Below are 19,645 nucleotides of genomic sequence, written 5' to 3' on the forward strand. Positions count from 1 at the left end.
TTTTACATGTTAATAAGACTTTAACACTGACATTCAAGAATTGGCTACTTGATATGAATCAACCTTGAAATCGGTTGGTAGATACAGGAAGGTTTCAAGGTTCATAATGAATATAATGCCCTCTCATCATTTCCAAGATTTACCAAGAAAAAAATGACAGCATTTCATCAGTTTTATATTAAAAAAAATCCCTGTGGAAGATCAAATGGAATATGTTATAAAGCACAAACTCAAACTCTTGTTTCTTTCTAAGAAGGACAGGAAAATCTGAAAACGACCACATAAATCTGGAGATAGTTGGTTCCTCTCACAGAAAGTTTGTTATAACCCTATTTTTTTAGCATATCTGACATGGTTTACTCAGTGTCAACATGCAGTTTGACATTGAGCCCCTGGCTGTCTATTCAGTAAAACCTCCTGAAACGCTTCTATCAAAGATTTCTGAGATGCTAAGAAAAAAAAAATCTTGGTTTTTGGTTTTTCAGCCTGGATCATGCGTTAGAGGTACACTCGGGAATCCACACACCTACACACAAACATGCATTTGTTGCCTTGCCAAAAGGTAGCTGAAGATCAGAATGCAAATTACATTTTTGTTTCTACTGTTTCAAGTTTATGTGTCTCCAGTGGTTGATGTCATGCGCTTGTGCACCTGCTTGGTTGGGGACAGAGAAGTCAAGACAAAATGTAAAAGAGGGTTGTAAATTTAAGGCAAGGAAAGCACAATTCTTCTCGTGTGCATCCATTCTGCCTCATTTTTCAAAACGTGCCTTTTGCAGATAAATGTTGCTTACTTGTCTGACAAACACCCACACTGTTATTCCCATATCTCACTCTGTCTGACTCTGGTTTAATCTGTCTTCCTGACAGAACTGGTGTACGCTTGGCTGTTAAAGAAGAGAAGGCTGGAATGAGTGGGTGGTGAGTACCTTGTAGGATTTTGATGAATGCTTTGAAATTGAAATAAATGTGGGTCATAAACGGAGTGAACATCTAACTCATCTACAATGCCTACATTTAGTTCTGAGAGATCCTTGAGGAGATTCTGCAAACCAACATATTAAATATCAAGTCTAACTTATGTGTTTGTGTGAATGAAATTACTTGTAAATTAAATTGGACTTCAGAAATCTAATGGATATTTTATAATTAGTAGTTTTCACAATGTGCTAATTTTTGAACAAATGGACATATTTTATATTGTATTCCTTCTAGCTCAGAAATCAGAACTAGAAGTTGGGTTTGATGTCAGACCTGAGGTAAAAGAGGTGGGTACCTCTTTCAAACATTTTAAGCTTTACTTTCCATCAGCAGACACCACTTTTAATTTGTTCAGTTTATAGTTGCAGGCGCTACATGTAACATTGATTTCAGACACACTCTTACATGTGTCTTTTGTAAAATAAACTTGTTTCCACCGCAGTTTACTACTGTTGATGTGAGGAGCCGCCATATTGAAACAGAAAGTTGACCTTACAAGTCGTAACTGGGGTAGTTGAAATTACCTAGTGGTCAATCTAACTTCAGAGGACATTCAATAGATTTTTCTATCTGGGAAGTCATAAATTCCCAGTTCTGAGTACAACTGGAACACTGTGTAACACCTGTTTCCGCACAGATTGGTTCAGGTCTGCCTTCACTGACCAAATGTCTTCTGAGTCGGCAACAGTGCTTTTTTAAAGTTCAGAGGCAGGAAATCCTCTGCAGTTCTTATTTACAACTGTCGATGTCTTTACATTGAAAATCTCCCTATATTTAACCATTTTTAGTAGAATTATAATGACAAAATAAAGTGCATACACAATGCTATACTTTTTAATTTTAACCCTATCGGTGTTACTTTTACAGGTGTTATTTTATTTAATCATGCATATGTTTCACAAGTGAATGTTTTTTTTAGATTTTACCCTGCTGCTCTTTATGTTTGGAAAATAAATTGAATCAGTTCTACATGCAGTCAAGGTATTCAGATGATTCGTTTTACGAGGAAAAAGGAGACATGTTCTTTGATGGGTCAAGTTTACTTGTAAACAGATTTCTTATTATGCTCTTCTGCCTGTGGCAACAGTTTGGGTTTTGAGTGTCTCTCGGTACCCTGAAATAAGTGTTTCTTTGCTCTGTGCCAGTAAAGAGTTGGTGCTGTTATAAAGGCAGCTTTCCAGGCTCAGAGCCGTTGCTTTGAAATAAAAAAGAAGAATGATGGCTCTAAGTTTGGCATTTTTGAGCCAGCATTGGAACCAGTTCGGCGCGAGCTCCATACCAAACTCAACTCTTCTTTCAGCTTTCACTATGCAGACAACTTTCCCTCCTCCACTACTTACTTTCATTTTTAAAACATATAATTCTGCTCAAGAGTGAGATGCTGACATCAGTTTTTCCAATTGTACATTACTTCACTGCAAAACAATGAGAGGGGGGAGAGAAATTACCTTGTAGAATGAAGATGGATGACTTTTCCATTCATTGTTGCATTCTCGTTCCACCCCTTGCAGACTTATCTGCTGCTATTTAGGAGTTCCATCAGCTCAATGTCATAGAGCTCAATAAAATATGCATGCATTAAGAGGAGAATTAGGCTCTCTGAGTCCCTTTTCCCTGGGGCCATCTCATTCAGCACATGCAGCAATCTTCTAGAAGGTAACAAATGGCAACACGAGGAAGCCCAAGCTTGTTAATGGATCCACTGGATGCATAGCCTTGCGATTGATTACCATGGATCTACATAGCTGTGGGGTCCATACGGAGTTTTACTCTGTTTTGTGATCATACATAAGGCAGGAAGGTTGCTGTAGTTCAGCAGAGGGGTAATATAATGGCCTTATCTCTGAGTCATTCATAAATTTAAGCGATGCTACTTCATAAAAATGTGGCTGCAGAGCAATAAGCTAGGGCTTGGACTTTAATGTGAAATGTTCTCTGATGAAACAGCCACAGTGATACCCCCATCCATCCATAGCCAACAAGTGGGCATAAACTTTAGATGGAGGAATGATTACTGTTGTTACCAGCTTTTCATCAGCTTTTCCATTGGTTGGTGACCAAAGCATAGCTTTCTAGTTACCACTATATGTGATGTTTTGTTTTTTCATCCTGTGAAATCCACCATCTCAATTTCTCATTTTTATGTTGATTGTTTTTGTTTGTCATGCCACCAAGCTCTGATATAGGAAGCAGACACTAATTAATTCAGACAAAAATAGTGGACCCTAAAATGTGCTATGTGGGTCTTAAAGTAGAAAAAATGACAAAGATTTTGCCACAATTTAAGTATGTGTTTCATCTTTGATGCATTCCATAAACTGTATAGTGTATGTGTATTGCTATTAGTAGTGAGGAATTCGCAGTGTTCTGCTGCTAATCGCATGAGTTACCTTTGCTGTAATGTCAACATCTTATCATTTAGACTTTTCCCCAATATTTTGGTCACTTAACCATCTGAAAAAGTAATCTCAATGTTAAATTTCTAAATTATTAAAACATATTGTGGAAGATAGGTAATCTACCTTTAAAGTTTTTAAAGTTACTACAGACTGTTGAGTACAGACTGACCAAAAGAAACTGATGACTTATGTGTCTGATTCAATGTGTATTTGATTTAGCTGGTTGTATAGCATAAATGTATTATTTATGCGTCTGTATGATAATACAGAAGGCTCCTACACAATTACATCAATGACATTTATCTTATGTATTTAGTTTTGCACATTACAACAATTTAAACTAAAGAGACAAAATGATACGATTTTTCCTGTTGGTTTTCTTTAAAAAGAGAAGTTCTGTTTCAGTCATAAATTAATCAACACCTCAATTTAATAAACAATTCCAACTGTGTACACATAAAACCACATAGTGTGACTGGCATTAAAGACCCCAAGACAATTTCAGAGTAATTTAGAAGTAGACATTTGCAGCGCCTCACGTCCTTGGCGATTCAGCGAGGAGTAAAAACAGTGAAATGCTGCTGACTGACGAAAGATGGTGCGAAGCTGCCTCGAGAGGCCGAACTATAATTACCCTGCAGATGGAGAGTTCCTGACAGCCAAGCAAATACACAGATAAAACACACTATTACTTCTGATAAAAAATGCCTGCACAGTGTTTCCAACAAAAACAAAAAAACAAGCAAGGAGAGATGTCAGTAATGTTCTTCCAAAATACACCATGTAAACACAATTAGTGAAGCTTACAGAGTAGTGCTTCCATCTTCCATCTAAAAGACTTTATTACTTCTTCTTTGAATGCATTAAAAGTCTGAGCTGATGACCTACTAAAGCTCAGAATTTGCATAGCACAATTTAAATGTCCAGAACATGGATCCTATGCTAGATATTGCTTAAAAATAAAATGCAACATCATAAAATCCTGCATCAGCCCGCAGAGGTTTTAAAGATATTTCCTCCTGAGGAGACAATCGATAGTTTAATGTTTTTGCAATGACTTATGACACTTTCAAAGGTTTCTTCTATTGGGATGCAGCAGGCAACTCATCACTCTGACAAAAATAGCCTGGTCAATTCTAAGCAACTCAAAACAATTCGCAGAACATAAACTGCTCCACCAATAAGCAAAACTAGACCTCACTTTAAGTTAGGAAATTTAGTTTTCAATTTAAGCACTAATTGAAGGTAAGAAACACATTTCCAGTGATATGTTTATATCCAGTGATGGGTTTGAATGATAATGATTAATCAGATTAATGGTAATAAATTGATTACTGAAATAATCGTCAGCTAATTTAGTAATTTAATTATTATGTATGTGTATCGTTGTCCCTCTACAAATTTAAATTCAAATTTATCCATCCAATTTCTGTCAAAATCACTGCAGTATTTTTGTTATACTGTCTTCTCCTGGAAATAGCTCCTCCAAAAAATGAAATGATCAAACGTATTATAAGTATATGAACAATTACGGCTTCTACTGTATGCACATTTGAGCAGATTTTGAGGATGAGTTGAATGGTAAAGTCTATTTCAGCTTAATTTAAGCCAATAAAATCACTGGACTTAAGTCTGGAGTGACATTAAGTACTGCAGAAAATCAAAGGTGGACCATAAAACAAGACTTGAATTACTGAAATGGCTTCCATAGTGACCCTGGTTCATTAACCACGTCTAAACTATGAGACAGCCGGGTTGTAAACCTGACAGCTTGCCACAAACAAGTCACATCAGAAGGTTACTGAGACGTGAAGCCTCAACAGAAATCCATGCAGCCTGAGCACAGAGCTGAGCAGTGATGCTGAGATAGGCAAAATACTTTAGCAGAGATTAAAACTGAATCCAACCATAAACAAAATATGTTTTAGATGCTGAATTCATAGGATGAACGATGTCTATTTGGCAAATTATCGTTGGCTAGTTCCCACGTAAATGCAGACATTGTCCAGAGATATGTTCCTTGAGAAAACATGGAGTCATTAAATTTTACACCAGAACTCTGAAATAATTTGACAAATCTCTACTTTAAGTGGGCCAACTTTAATCTAAAAGGACTGAAAATAACCAGACTATTACACAACTGACACATATGTTTTTATGTCAACCTGTTTCAGCTCCATTACTTTTGTTTCATCCTGATGTCCCACTGGCAACAGAGTGTGTGTAATACACCATGCATGAGCACACGGGATCCCCTGAACATCAGTGGCATTTACAGGATGACACAGGTGTGTATTCACTCACATGAATACTCCTTCAAAGGCTTCACATGTAAAACAGATGCATCCGAAAAGTTGTGGTAAAACATACTAATGGTTATAAATTGCAAATCACAAAACCACAGATATCAAAACTCAATTAAAATACAATATGGATAAAAACAGAAGAGAACGCATACACCTTTAAAAGTAAAGATAAAATACAATTCAAAATTAGTCAGCATTTACAAAAAATGGCCTTAAATAGATTTAAGACAAAACATCTATGCAAGCATGGAACCACTTTTTAATTCCAGGAATATAGAGTTATGATATACAAATATGATGCAAAGATGGATTCAGATTGAACTGAATACATGCTACCCCTTGTTAGTTCCTAATAAGCACCAAAAAACTGCTATAAAATTAATTTTATTTTGAATGGCTTTGGATTGGTCTGTCTATAAAAGTCAAGATGAAACATATTACATATTAGATGTTATTATGATGTTCAGTTTTGATTTTTTGTTTTAAATAACTACACTGTTTTACTTCTTTCTCAGTCACCTGAAATCAAGAAAACTTACCTGAGGCAGACATTTCAGAGACAACACAGATATTAAAGGTTTTCTCAAGCCTAGTATTTACATTTCAGGAATAAAATATGCCTTGTTATACAGGGACCAGATAATAGGTCCAACAAAAATAAACAAAAACAAAGAGGCAAAGCCACAATCCATTTAAATATCTAAACATAGCAATAATAATGATGCGAATACATGTTTGAGTTTGAGGGACTCATTACACCAGTGATTTATAACTCTGACATTTACTTTAACCTCAGAATAATTTTATAAATGGCTTCCACAACAGAGGAATGGATTCAAACACGAATCTTTGCACAGAAACAAAGCAAATCCCAGACAGATCCCTCATTTGCACCAGAACAGCTCTGGAATAACAATATCTCAGCAACAAGGGCAGTGACAGAGTGCATTTAATGACTATAAGAAACTAAACCCCTAATTGATATTAGTTTTTAATTTCCTGTTTACTGTATTGCTTTCAGATATATGTATTTATATCTTCATCTTTCATCAGTCATCTTTGCCTCTGCGTGCGTAATTGGTTCGTCGCCTCTTGGTGTTAGGAAGAAGGGAAGAAAGATGTGACTGAAGCATCTGGTGTGAGAATCTAAGAATGCCGAGGACAGCCTCACTGCATCGGAGCATCAGAGAGAGCGTGAATACCCCGCAAAGCCATTCATTGCGACACTGCGCTCAGCTAGAGAAATGCAGCATATTACAGTGCTGCAAGATAGACACTGATAACATGAAGTGGATCTAACAAGTGCAAGACATTTAAAAAAGACTCCAGATCTGTCAATAAAGAGTTACAATGATGCTCGAATTTAATCTCTGCAATCTCTGTACTTCTAATTTTTATATTATAAATTTGTAAAATTAGAAAAATTATTTTTTTCTCTTATACAAAATATTTCAACAGATAGGAAAACATTTATTTCAAAAATGTTATAAACATGTGCCTACTAAATTATATATGTTTAAATTAACAGACTATCTTAACCCTGTAAATGAGAATAAGTCAGATACTGACCCTTATTTCAATAAATAACTGTATAATATCCAAATGAAATTCTGAATAATGTTGCAACTTTGATTAATTTTGATTTCTAATGTCCCTTTTCCACAAAATTATTACCTCCACAACCTTAATTATGAGAGAATTTTGGCGAATTTAGAAAAGATAATTACCATGTGAAAGTGATCCTGACCCTATCAAAATGGTAAAACTCAGCAGAAACAGTGATTCTCAATCCTAGTCTTATGTCCCTTATCCAACACAGAATATTTAAATTATACAGTAGCGTTACCAATTCAGGATACAATCAAGAGTTACAGAAGCCTGTTAGTCATCCATTCATTTAAGTCAGATTTATGGCAGCAGGGAAACACCTGAAACATACAGGAAAGTAAGACCTGAGAACCAGTGAACTAAAGGGTTTTCCCTGCAGCTGTCTTGATAACCTATCATAATGACACTACCTTGTTATTTGCACTAGGATGTTTTCTAGCACTCCAGATTGAGCAATTGATCTTAGCTGAATAATTGAACGTTAGGATAAAATGACCCTCCAGTTCAATAATTCATTTAATTCCTCTAGAACTCTCTAAAAGAGAGTTCAGGAACCTGGCAAAACGTTTGTTCTGCAAATGCTGTGACACTTTCTTTGGCTTTTTGAAGCATTTATGTTGGCCTTACTGAAACTGCATTATTATATTAGGACAGAAGTCATGAAGCTAGAAAGTATAACTTCAAATCTGAGTGGAAGAAAAACTTTGTGTCTGTTGAAAACTAATTGAATTAGACGGTTTTCTTTTAGACCCTCAGCTCACTGATCTGACTGGTTAAGTCAACTAATTAAGCCATATTGACATATTCATGACATTAAGAAACGGTTAACTTGGTTTTTAATAAGTGGAGGGAGGAATTTTATTTTAATTAAGAGTATGTTGGGTGCAGAGTTCAGTGGCTGTCATGAATAAAATAACTACACATATTTTATGTTCCCAACATAATATAGTCTAATATGTCAAGTGAAAATTGCTCTAAACCTGACCGTAAACAACCCATGAGAAATATGATGTCTTTGAACAGTTAGATGGATAAAGTTTGCTGTTGCATTTAAAACCCATTTTACATGTTAAGACTTTAACACTGACATTCAAAAATTGGCAACTTGATATGAATCAACCTTGAAATCGGTTGGTAGATACAGGAAAGTTTCAAGGTTCATAATGAGTATAATGCCCTTTCATCATTCAATTCAATTTATTTTTATAACACCCACTATATGTTGTCTTAAGGTACTGTACAAAAAAAAGTAAATTCAGTCAAGTCATACAAACAGATTTAAACTATGCTTGTGATCCTGGAGTTTCTTTTATTTAGTTTTTTTTTTCTTTTCTTTTTTTAACAGTGAGAAATATTTTTGACCCAATAGGAACCAACAAATGAAATTATTAACAACAGTTTACTAAAGTGCAAACTTTAGCATACATTAGTATGTATCCTCTTTGTTGGGAAAGAACATTGATATTTATGATGTATTTTCACGCAGTTAATTGTGCACGGTCAAAACTTATAAAAGGTGTTTTCCTGCTATATAAACTTAATGTTTTGCTTCGAGCTTCTTAAATTTTTATGACTTGTGTTCCAGCAGGACAGCTGTGTTTTCTACGTTCTGACAAGCAGCATTATTGAATGTGCAGAACTCTTATGTTATTAGGGAGGGACCAGAATTATTCGCGAAATAATGTGTTCAACCATTTGCAACAGGTGCACATGATACTTTTTAACATTTTTATAAACATTGCTTTAAGAACATTGCTATGCTTCACTGTAATGCGACTGACATAAACATTCAAACTACTGTACATCATCAAGAGGTATATGGAGTTGAGTTTCCTCCAACTCTTCAATACTGATTATTTAAAAATTACTGACTGATCAGAACTCCTCAGCTGACCATTGGTAAAAGATTGAGACATCGTAACTTGTTTTTTATCGCTTTTCTACCTCTAAACTATGTAGTGCTGCTTTGTTCTGTACATCCAACTTTGCTCTCACCTCAAATGCAACAAATTTGGTTTGAAACCAGATTGTCTCATAGTGTGTCTCAACAGTTTTTCTGTTTTTGATTTTAGTTTTTAAGACACAAAGTTAAGATCATTTATATTTTACCTCACTGAGACTGAAGGATGTGCAGCACAGCTAACATGTCAGTTGCCCCACTCTTTTCCTGAGAAGTCAAAGTACCCTTGTCCCCATTCTGTCAGTCTTAAGATGCTACACAGTGAAGCACTATGTCATGGAAGCCAGTGAGACTCACACAGACTCCCTACAATTCGTCATTTAATTGCTGATAAACGGTAAATACAGTCTCAGCACACGCTGTCAAATCGTGAGCTTGTTAAAAAGATCATTATCCGGCTCACCACACAATACACAGACAACACAAAGAATGGAGTAGCTTACATTTAACACGATTAAATTTATCGAGACAGCCAGTCTGCTCACTTGAGCATTGTTTAAGTTAAGATGGCTGAAGAATGTCAACCATCCAAGGAATCACAAGGCTTCTACTTGGAAACATGACGGAGCTGGGAAGAATAAGAAAAGCTGTGTGCAGAACAGCTAGACTTTCTATGACCAGCTTAAGGTTTGTATGGGTTCAACTCGTGTCAAGAAAGTAGACATTTGTTGGGAAATTACATGGCGCAAAGTCAAAGGTCATATGATAATAGCAATTGAGACATCTGTTATCGTAATAATAGACTTCTCTTCCAGCAGTTGCAGCTGTAAATGGACCGGAAGCTCAAATTACATCTGAGCTTAAAAGTGATAATCAAAGGAAAACTGCTGGTTTGGCTGCTTTTCTCTAATTATATGCAACTGCCTTGGCTGTGGCCACCTCGCCAGGCATAATATAAATCTTTCATCAAATATAAATAGTCCAGAAGTGCAAATAGAGCTAATTTACACCTCTCCACCACCAGCAGATATGAACAGGGAGGGAGGGTTTATTTACAGTCTTGTCAACGCACACATTTCCAAAGATCTTTAGCCTGATGTAAAACTATTCCCCAATAAATCTCTGTAAAATATATCATCAGGGACAAAGACAGTTATGCAAACATCTCACTTGTGTATTTACAAGCCTGTTGAATATGCACGGTTCTTAACACTCCATTTGTTGAACCAACTACTGTTTATCCTGATCAGTTACATTTTTCCTGGCAATTTCACACTTCGAATGCTTCTGATGTATGCAAAAGCACGCTGAAGAAGACTGCATGAAAAAAAGCTTCATAAACTGTGTAGCTGTGTAGCTGGCAAAAAAATGAGTCTGCCACATAATGATCGCCTGGTCCAATCAATAACTTCTAATCTGACCATTTTAACTCAAAAGTAATTGAAAAGAAAAAAACTAACTTTCAATTAAAATAAATTGTGTGATATACTGAACAGAACAGTTACAGTCATAACCAATTCTTTTGGCACGTCAGAAAGTGCTGTGCTTTTAAAACTTGTGGCTTCAGTTTTTCTGGTGATAATTAAAGTTTTTACCCTGGCATTACAGCTTGCTTAACTCCTTTTTGTCTCTTATCTGACTAGACCACTTTCTACAGGACTTCTTGTGACTTTCTTAGAAAATTGATTGCTGTCTAGATGATAGTCTTCCACCTGCGCTGTAGATTTCTGCAGCTTCTCCAGAATTAGCATAAGCTTCAGTTATTCCTTAGAAGTTTTTTTGATCAAGAACTTCACGGTTAACAGTAACATTAAACAAGGCTTCAGATGAGTGCAAGTACTGTCTTCATCCCTAAAAGTTAGTTCATAATCGGATGTATACATTGTTCAGCTCTGGTAAGAGGTTGGTTTGAATTCATCATCATGCATAACTGTCTTGCAACAAGAAGGGCAGCAAGAAAGACATGTGGCATGGACCAAAATTCTGCAAGAAAAAAGACGGGCATCAGAAGACTGCAAAAGTTAATTTCTTTGAATCCTCCTCACAGTTGTTTTCGACAAAATCACAGTTATTTCCAAGAAAATTGTTAAATAAATAGGAAGATCAAAATGTCCCCCAGGACAAACTCCTTTCAACAATCCAGGAATAATTTTGTGATGATCTCTGTGTTTCATGGCATTGTGGGTCAAAGATGAGAACATTCTTAGTCTAGAGGCTGCTAAAAATCTTAAACTCACTGAAAACCTTTGGTGTTTTTTTTTGTTTTGTTTTGCTTTTGTTTGTTTTTTTCTGAACTGATGTCAGAAAATAGTGATGATTACATCGAAAACAAGAGGGAATTGTGTAAATGCTAAAAAAAAAGAAAAGGCACTGCAAATGTAGCCTCTTCACATAAACTTAAAAATATGTCTGTTTGGTCCTTACTGATTGAAATGGGAAGAAATGTACTTCAGGCTAACAAAACAAGGCTAAATATAAAAAGTACGACTTTACCTATTGAATACAAGACCGGATTTTTCTCCCTACTGGCAGGTTGGTATTTCAAAAGCAGACTGCAAGTATTGGCTGAAGGAAAAACAACGGAATAAATGAATTATTTCTGTTTTCTTGCAAGGAAAAAACAAAGGCAGACATGTTTTTGTGGTGTAGAGGGGGGCAAGAAATAGAACACAGTGCAAGGAATGTGAAGATGGAGGAGGTCTAGGTGGAGAAGTAGGTGTGGACGAGGGACTGAGGGAGTAAACTGCAGAGAGGCTGAACTGGAGCAGGAGGCAAAGGGAGGAGAGTCTCTGTTTCTGCAGCGACTGCCCGGATATGATGAATGGCTTGCAAACAGAAGACACATACTGTACAACAACTGAAATGCAAACATCTTGTTTGTGTACACGCTGCCCTGCTGTGATTCGTCACAAGTTTTCTCTGCAGCTTCATGAATGCAGCAAATGAGAAACAACTTTAATCATTTTGGCTAAATTCTGATATGCAGATAATGCTGCGGTATTTTTATTAAGCTGTAAAAGCCACAACAGGAAGAATACTAATTCTGTAACCTGGCAGAGTTAGATCTACACATTCTCTTAGTAAACACCAACCTAGAGCAGGAAGTGCTAGGACTCACATTTTGTTTTTAATTAGTTGTAATAAACCCACAAAAAACTCAAAACATGAGGCAATTATCAAGTAATTCCTTTAAGTTTATGCAACACGTAGTCACATATGCTGTGTAACAGCACATTATAAAAGAGTGTTTCTCAATACGCAGTGGCACCAGCGTGGTGAATGCAGACTGAAATCTAAAGGGCATCTCACTTGTGTGATTCTTTTTGGACAACAGTAGAGCTCTTTCAGATTCAGTTCTGGCTTTGGTCTTATGATCCAACTAAATGTTCCTGAGGGGCAACACTTTTTACGCTTTGATTAATTTCCCCCTGCAAAGATTTCATTCGGCTATCAATGACCTTTCTGATCTCTGCAGCAAGTTTTCTTTTATGCAAATAAGTGGCTAAGTTTTAATGATAAGACATGAGATTAAAGATGAAGAAGCTGGAAATGAATTACAGAAACGAGTCAGACAGTCTTAATTTCTCTGCTTCACATACCAAGTGATTTTGATTTAAATCAGACTTGTGCAGTTTTATTTTTTATTTATTAAAGAACTTCCAATTTATTAGTTATCCACCAAATTGCAATGTGTGTAGCCTCTAATGTGTACACTGGGGAAATTAAAAAGTAGATTTTCTGAAAAATCTAAAGCGTTTAGATGAAATAGGAACTGTGGTTTTAGTTAAATTTAGATTGAAAATGTGGAAATAGTTTAGATATACAATGCAATTTGCCTAAAATAAAGTATATTTTTATTCTTTGACATGTACTCTTAGTGCATGAAGTAACACTCACAACCATAGATTATCGTTTAAAGAGCATACTTTTTGAAATTTAATCCAAACAAAGCTTTGACTGTTTTCATTTTAGAACATGTAAACATGCCAGTTATTGTGTGACAGTTGCATTACGCAGCTTATTTGTCACAGGCCCTTTCGTAATGCAGTCTATAAAGTTGTGCCACACAGATATTTTTAAAAAACATGGTTTATTTATGTCTAGAGGCTTTTATTTTATGTATCTGGGTTAAACTTGTGATTGCATCCTTGCTGCACAGACGAAAAGAACGAGGCATTTAATGAAGGATGAGAAAGAGAAAAAAGAATCAAAGGATAGAAATCTGCATTCCTTCTCTTTTATCACTTTCATCCTTGTTTACGTTCTGGAAACTTCTTCACTGCAGCAGATATTCCTGTTCACTTCTTTGCCACTCCCTCCAGTTTCGCTGTCTCTTTCCTTTTATCCTCCTTTCTGTCCCCTTTTCTTGCTGTGTGCTTTTTGCTTCTCACCAACATCCCCCACTCCTTCCTCTCCCTTAACACACGATCTTCTCCCTGCTCAAACAACAAATCGTTGCTGGCAACGATGGCGATGGATCAAGTGACAGGCTGTTAGTCTGCAGACCTATAGCCCGCTCCTCTAAGTCCTCAATGTGAAAATCTATGCTGGTGGAGTGCAGTTCATCCACAGCTCTGAATATGGAACAGCATTCCCTGTGTCTGCTTACCAAGCACATTACAGATGCTTCCTTGCAAGTAAACATAAATACAAGCACACCTTTGCATTATCACTCTGAAACAACACCCCAAACTGAGCCGATGATCAAAGATGTGAGGAATTTTTTATGTAGGTCATTGCAGAACTAAAGTGCCCATGTTCCTGAGCAATAAAACAAATTATCAAAAAATATCTAGTATAGTCTTCTGTGTTTCAGATATATTTATTTTTAGTTGTACCTGAAATATATAAAACCCTACATTTATTTTGTGCAACTTGGGAGTCAAAGAAAGCAAAAATTTATCCATTCTGATTGGTTGGAAGGAAACGTATATCTTGCTCTGATCTAATAAGAAAAAAATCAAGTTAAAGTTTCATAATCCATAGTTTATCCAACAATGTTAAACTCTAAAACTTTTCTAGTTTATTTTTTATAAATATAGAAAAATAACGGTTCCCATCATAAATAATCTTCCAATACTTTCAGACAATATGAGAATTTTCAGAGAAAAGCACAAACAGCACTGACTATACCCGACTTTCTCCTTGTTATGCAGTCAAAATGGTAAACACACTGTTCTAGACTTTTGCAGAAAAAACTATTCTATTCATTCTTTCCTTATTCCCTATTACTTCTTACCTAGCTTATTATTTGAATGTCCCAGAAAATGCTTCTAACTAACCAAAATACTGCTACAAATGCTCTACGAGAATTCATTGCAGAAGTTTTGATGTAACTTAAATATTTTTCCTTAGATGTATGGCTTTTAATACTAAAACTCACTGTTCCATAAATTCCCAATAGTACACTTTAATTTCAGACTAGTGTCGTTCACTGAGTTTCTAAAACCAGATCTTTCAAGTTAATTGTTGTTAATCCAGATCCCAATAAGCCACAGGTTTAATTAAACCAACACGCCCAGCTAAATGACAAGCATTGACCTCCTCTACTCTCTTATAACTATTGATGTACTAATGAATTGATATTTCTAAAAGCTTTGTCTTTACATCCGTCTCTTGGTAGATGTAGTTTCTCAGTTTTTCTGTCTTGTCTCCTAGAACCAAGTCAATAAGGTTTGATTCTGAGTTGTTCTGCTCAAGGTCTCTTCTTGTTCAGCAGGATCTTTTTCCTCCCACGGCTGCTTGCTGCTCTAAGAAGGAAATTCTTTTTCCAAACCAATGTTTTTTTGTTAATGCTGATTTGCTTAACTGAACTTACATTCATGGTCTCTTTCTCTGTTCTCCTTCTTAAGAAAGTTTTGTTAACACAAAAAGGGAATCATTCAACCACATGGAAGCAACTCAGTGCATTTAGACATCTAGACGTGGTGAAGACAATCTGTAGATGTCTAAGCTCAGAATCAGAATAAGGAAGAAAAGAGATTTAAGTGATTTAGAACAAGACAAGACTGTTTATCCCAGATAGGCTGGTGTGAGTTTTTCAGACGCTGCTGATCTTCTGGGATTTTTCGAACACAACCATGTCTGTTGGTTACAGAAAATGATCTGAAAAAGATCAAATGAGCAGCCTTTGTGTGAACAAAACTGCACTGGTGTGTCAAAAGTCGAGGAAGATTGGACAGACTGATTCAAGATGATAGAAAAGCATTTGCTCAAACAACCAAGGCAAGCAAAATATATTGCCTAATTCTTGTTAGCTAGGATCATGAAACTGAGTCTTCAGTTCACGCAGGTTCTCCAAAATAGGACAGAAACTGGTGGGTTGCAACATTCATATGGTAGGGTCAGAATATAGCATAAAAACCATTAAAGAATGGGGTTGTATTGTCTTATATCAGCAGTTCAGGTGTATTGGTGTGAGCTGCCAAGAAACCTTGCGGTGTAACCAACGGTGTAACCAAGCATTGTTGCTGACTATGTCCACTCCTTTTAAAACCAAAGTTTAAACATTTTCTGATGGTTACTTCCACCAATAAGACAAGACAATGAGTTCAGTGTAGCATAATAGTCTCGACAATCACCATATTTCAAACAAATGGAGCACCGTTAGTGTGTGGAGGAATTGGGGATTCATATCTCATATCTTAGAGGCTGATACGTGTCAATACCAACCAAAATCTTTACAGAATATTTCAGACACCTTTTTAAATCCAGGAAATAAGTCAATTATGAAGACAAAAAAAGGTTACACATACAATTTGCTTATTAGAAGGTGTATTAAATAAACATGCCAATTAGTGTTTCACCTAAAACAAACATATTCAGGTTATTGCAAATTTGTAAAAAAAATATTTTAAATGGTGAAGTTTACATGCCGTCACTTGACACAACTATTACATTTCTGAAGTGAAATATATTCCCCATAAGACATTTCCCAGCTCTATTCCTGTGAAAAACCACACCACAGCTCTTAACAAGATGTATGTGAGTTCTCGACTCCCAGTCTGAGCCCGAGATGTCCGATAAGCTTTAACAAACTTGTACCACTTTTACAGGTGAACCACAAAGGACGGCTCATTCACAAAGGTCACAAGCTAGCACAGAGCAGCCATTCATGACCGAGACACTCAACACATCCGAAAGTGGAGCAGAGGAGGACCGGCTTGAACCCGCCTCCCTTCTGAATTCTTAAAATCCTGCTAAAGGTTACAGAGCAGCTGAGAGTCTGTAGGTTTCCTCTGAGACAGACAGGAAGAGAGAGAATCATAAAAAAAGGCTGGCAAAAACAGAATCGGAAATATAAGGAGACCTTGACACTTAACCTGCTTTTATTAAAACCTGTCTACTTGAGGCAAAGATAAGATGTACATATATCATATAGGATAGCTTATGGGGATCAATTTTTTTTTTATGTAAGCTTACTGAAACACAAAAGGGAAGAAGGAGAAAACACATGGGAAAACAGGCAAGAAAGTTGAAAATGGGGAAATAATTAAAAAGGATGGAAAGATGGAAGATGGAGAGACTCAAAGGCAAAAGGAAACTAGGGCAGAAGCAGGAGGAAACAGAATGCTGGTGTTCTTTAAAGTTGAGCCATCACTAAGTCCCTGATGCCGCATGCCGGGACTCATCCTGGCCAGTCCTGCCTCGTCCTCTGGTGTAATGGTACCTTTCAGCGCTTCTCTCCTTTACATCCATCTGTCTCTCACTCTGCCAGCTCCCACATTCTTCTTTCCCTCAGTTGTTCACATGAACAATATCTCTTCAACTCCATGCAGTGTGGCAACAGAACAAGAAAGAATGGGATTAATATTTTACTTGACTCACTCGATGCCCCGTCTCATCCTTTCAGTCCTGCAGTTGTGACTCGTTGAGGGCATATTTACACCTCCATTCATTCTCTTTCTCTGTTTTCCTGTCTGCTTCCTTTTCATGTTCTTCTAAGGTCTGTCTGTCTTCATCAGTTTGATTGGAAATAGCTCTCCTTGGGGTTTTGATCATGTTGCCAAGCGCCATCTCAGACCTGACTTATTTAGGCAGAAAAATAACAACAATGCAACCATTTGTACCCACCTTGGAACCATTCCCTACCTGCTTTCACATCTGAAACATTAAAGAAATGTTCAATGATCTAGTCATTGCCTACTATAATGAATAAAAAGGAGTCTATGCAGAACAAGACCTCACCATATTTCCCTGATGACCAGAAATCCCATTGAAATCTTCCAGAATAAACTGGAGAGTGTCGCTCCAATAGATGGATGTCAGGCTTTCCCTCTTGAATTTGCAAACTCAAGGGCCGGTGTCCTGCAGCTTTTAGATGTGCCTCTGTTGCACCCCACCTGAATAGTATAATTAGGTCATTAGCAAGGCTCTGGATAACTTATCTACACAAGGAGGAGGTAATTAAGCCATTTTATTCCAGTGTTTTGTACCTGTGGCACATCTAAAAACTGCAGGCCCTTGAGGACTGGAGTTTGACACCTGTGATTTAGTACCCCTTTTAAGTAGTAATATGTAGATTAGAGTTTGTATTGTTCTGACAAGAAATTCTTAATTCTAAGGAATATGAAGAAATCTCCTTAAGTTTTTGTTGAAGTTTGGAAACTGATCGATTTATAAACATTAATTCAACCTGATGCAGTTTAAACTTCTTTAAAAGTAATGTGAGTTAAGCTGCAGACCACAGTCTAGTTTACATGTGCAAACACAGCATAGGTCTATTGAGAGCCACATACATTTGCACAAGTAAACAACCTAGAACTAAAAAAAAATATACTGTTCAAAGCAGGAAGTCAGATAACTGTATGTGTTTCATTAACTTATAAATTCTATATTTATTTCTGTAAAGAAAACTGATATGATTTCTCATTGTCTGAGTCAAGATTCTGCCTTTCAACAACACTTCTGAGTAGTTTTGACAAGCGTTTCATGTGTTATGCATCCTAATTTATTGAACGTTCTCTTACTTAAAACAATCCCAGAAACAGACTTTCTCTTTCACTTAAAATATTCAAATAAATGCAGTGTTAGGCTGAATCAGCCAATAGTGAATCTAAGAGGAATTTTAATGCTGTTTGGCTGATGTACCCAGATTAATTTTCATATCAAAAACACTATTTAAAATTTGGTACCCACTTACTCTTTACACCTTTCTCTTAGATTCAGATCCTCTAATTCCTCTTATATCTTGTCATGATTCTTACCCATGACTACAAAGTTGCATTTCTTTCCTTGTACTCCGGACATCACAAGGCAACTGAATATGTTGAAATTGCTGCTGCATCCTGTCACAACATCCATATGATCACTGAGTTACTGAGCAGAGAAAAACTCTCCTAAAGCAAAACTCAACACTGTCTGGAAGAATATGAAGAAGTGTTATAAAAAAAATATGTTCAATAGATTAAAGGCTAGGTAGGGTTAGTGAGATATTTTTCAAGTTTCTAATATCAAACAATTCCTTAATCAGATCAAATTACAATTAAAAGTAGAACTGAAAAGGGAAAAAGAAAGAACTCATTATAATCTCTTTTTATGGAAGAAAAGTCTTGATTTGTTTTCTGGCTGTAGTTTAACATTTTGCTTAAAGTTTCAGTGTCCTCCAGGAGAACTGCCTGGTACAGAACTGAGCTAATGTTTTTCTTTCTACTGTTTTGTAACAAACATGTGAAATTTTAACTCATGTTTTCCGCCCTAGCATATATCAGCTTAAAGGTGGATATGATTCATTCATTTAGTATTTTGTCAACAGCTGACCTTCATTGCATCAATGCGAGAAAAAGCACATGCTCTTTGCTGTCATAAGTTTTTATAACACACACACATGCCAACACACACGCCACCTTAACCTAGTGTTGTACTCAAGACCAATCCAAAGACAAAAACAAAGCAAGATTTTAAGAAAGACTAAATCTAACTCAAAACCAAACCAATAAGAGGTCATTTTGGAAACAATTGTTAAAATTGTAATAACATAGTTGTTGCTACAAATGTTTAAAGAAAATCTTCCTGGGATAACTAATTAGCAAGCTAATAATCAGAGGGCTCCAGACAAACTGGTTGCATTAAACTTTTCCAGTTCTCTGCCAGAACATTTAGATGAACCCAAATTTATATCCAGACTCAACTACCTGAAAGTGGTCTATCAAATCAAACAAGAAATGTTTTAATATCTGACTAGGATAATCTGAGTAAACAGAGTTTTTCAAATGATTATTTTCATTTTTTTTTATTTAGAAAAACATTATCCAAACCAACCTGGTATTAGGGGGGGTGGGGGGAGTGTTTGCTCCCTTCATCAGTATTGCTGTGGACGGGTTTTGGTCCATTATTCTTTGCAGAATTACTTAATTCTGCCACACTGACTGTTTGAGGTCGTATAACAGCTTTTCAGTTTAATTCTGACCTTTGACTAGGCCATCAGGTTGTTTTGGATGGCTTTTTTGCCT

The 19,645-nt window shown here is 36.3% G+C and overlaps 1 protein-coding gene across 1 annotated transcript in view; it reads right to left on the minus strand.

Annotated features, from left to right (window-relative positions):
- LOC102230800 (transmembrane protein 163) overlaps nt 1-19,645 on the minus strand; it is a 54,496-nt gene that overhangs the window by 26,402 nt on the left and 8,449 nt on the right. The gene's annotated exons all lie outside the window — the stretch shown is intronic.

This window comes from Xiphophorus maculatus, chromosome 7 (assembly GCF_002775205.1).
Source record: "Xiphophorus maculatus strain JP 163 A chromosome 7, X_maculatus-5.0-male, whole genome shotgun sequence".
Lineage (NCBI taxonomy): Eukaryota > Metazoa > Chordata > Actinopteri > Cyprinodontiformes > Poeciliidae > Xiphophorus > Xiphophorus maculatus.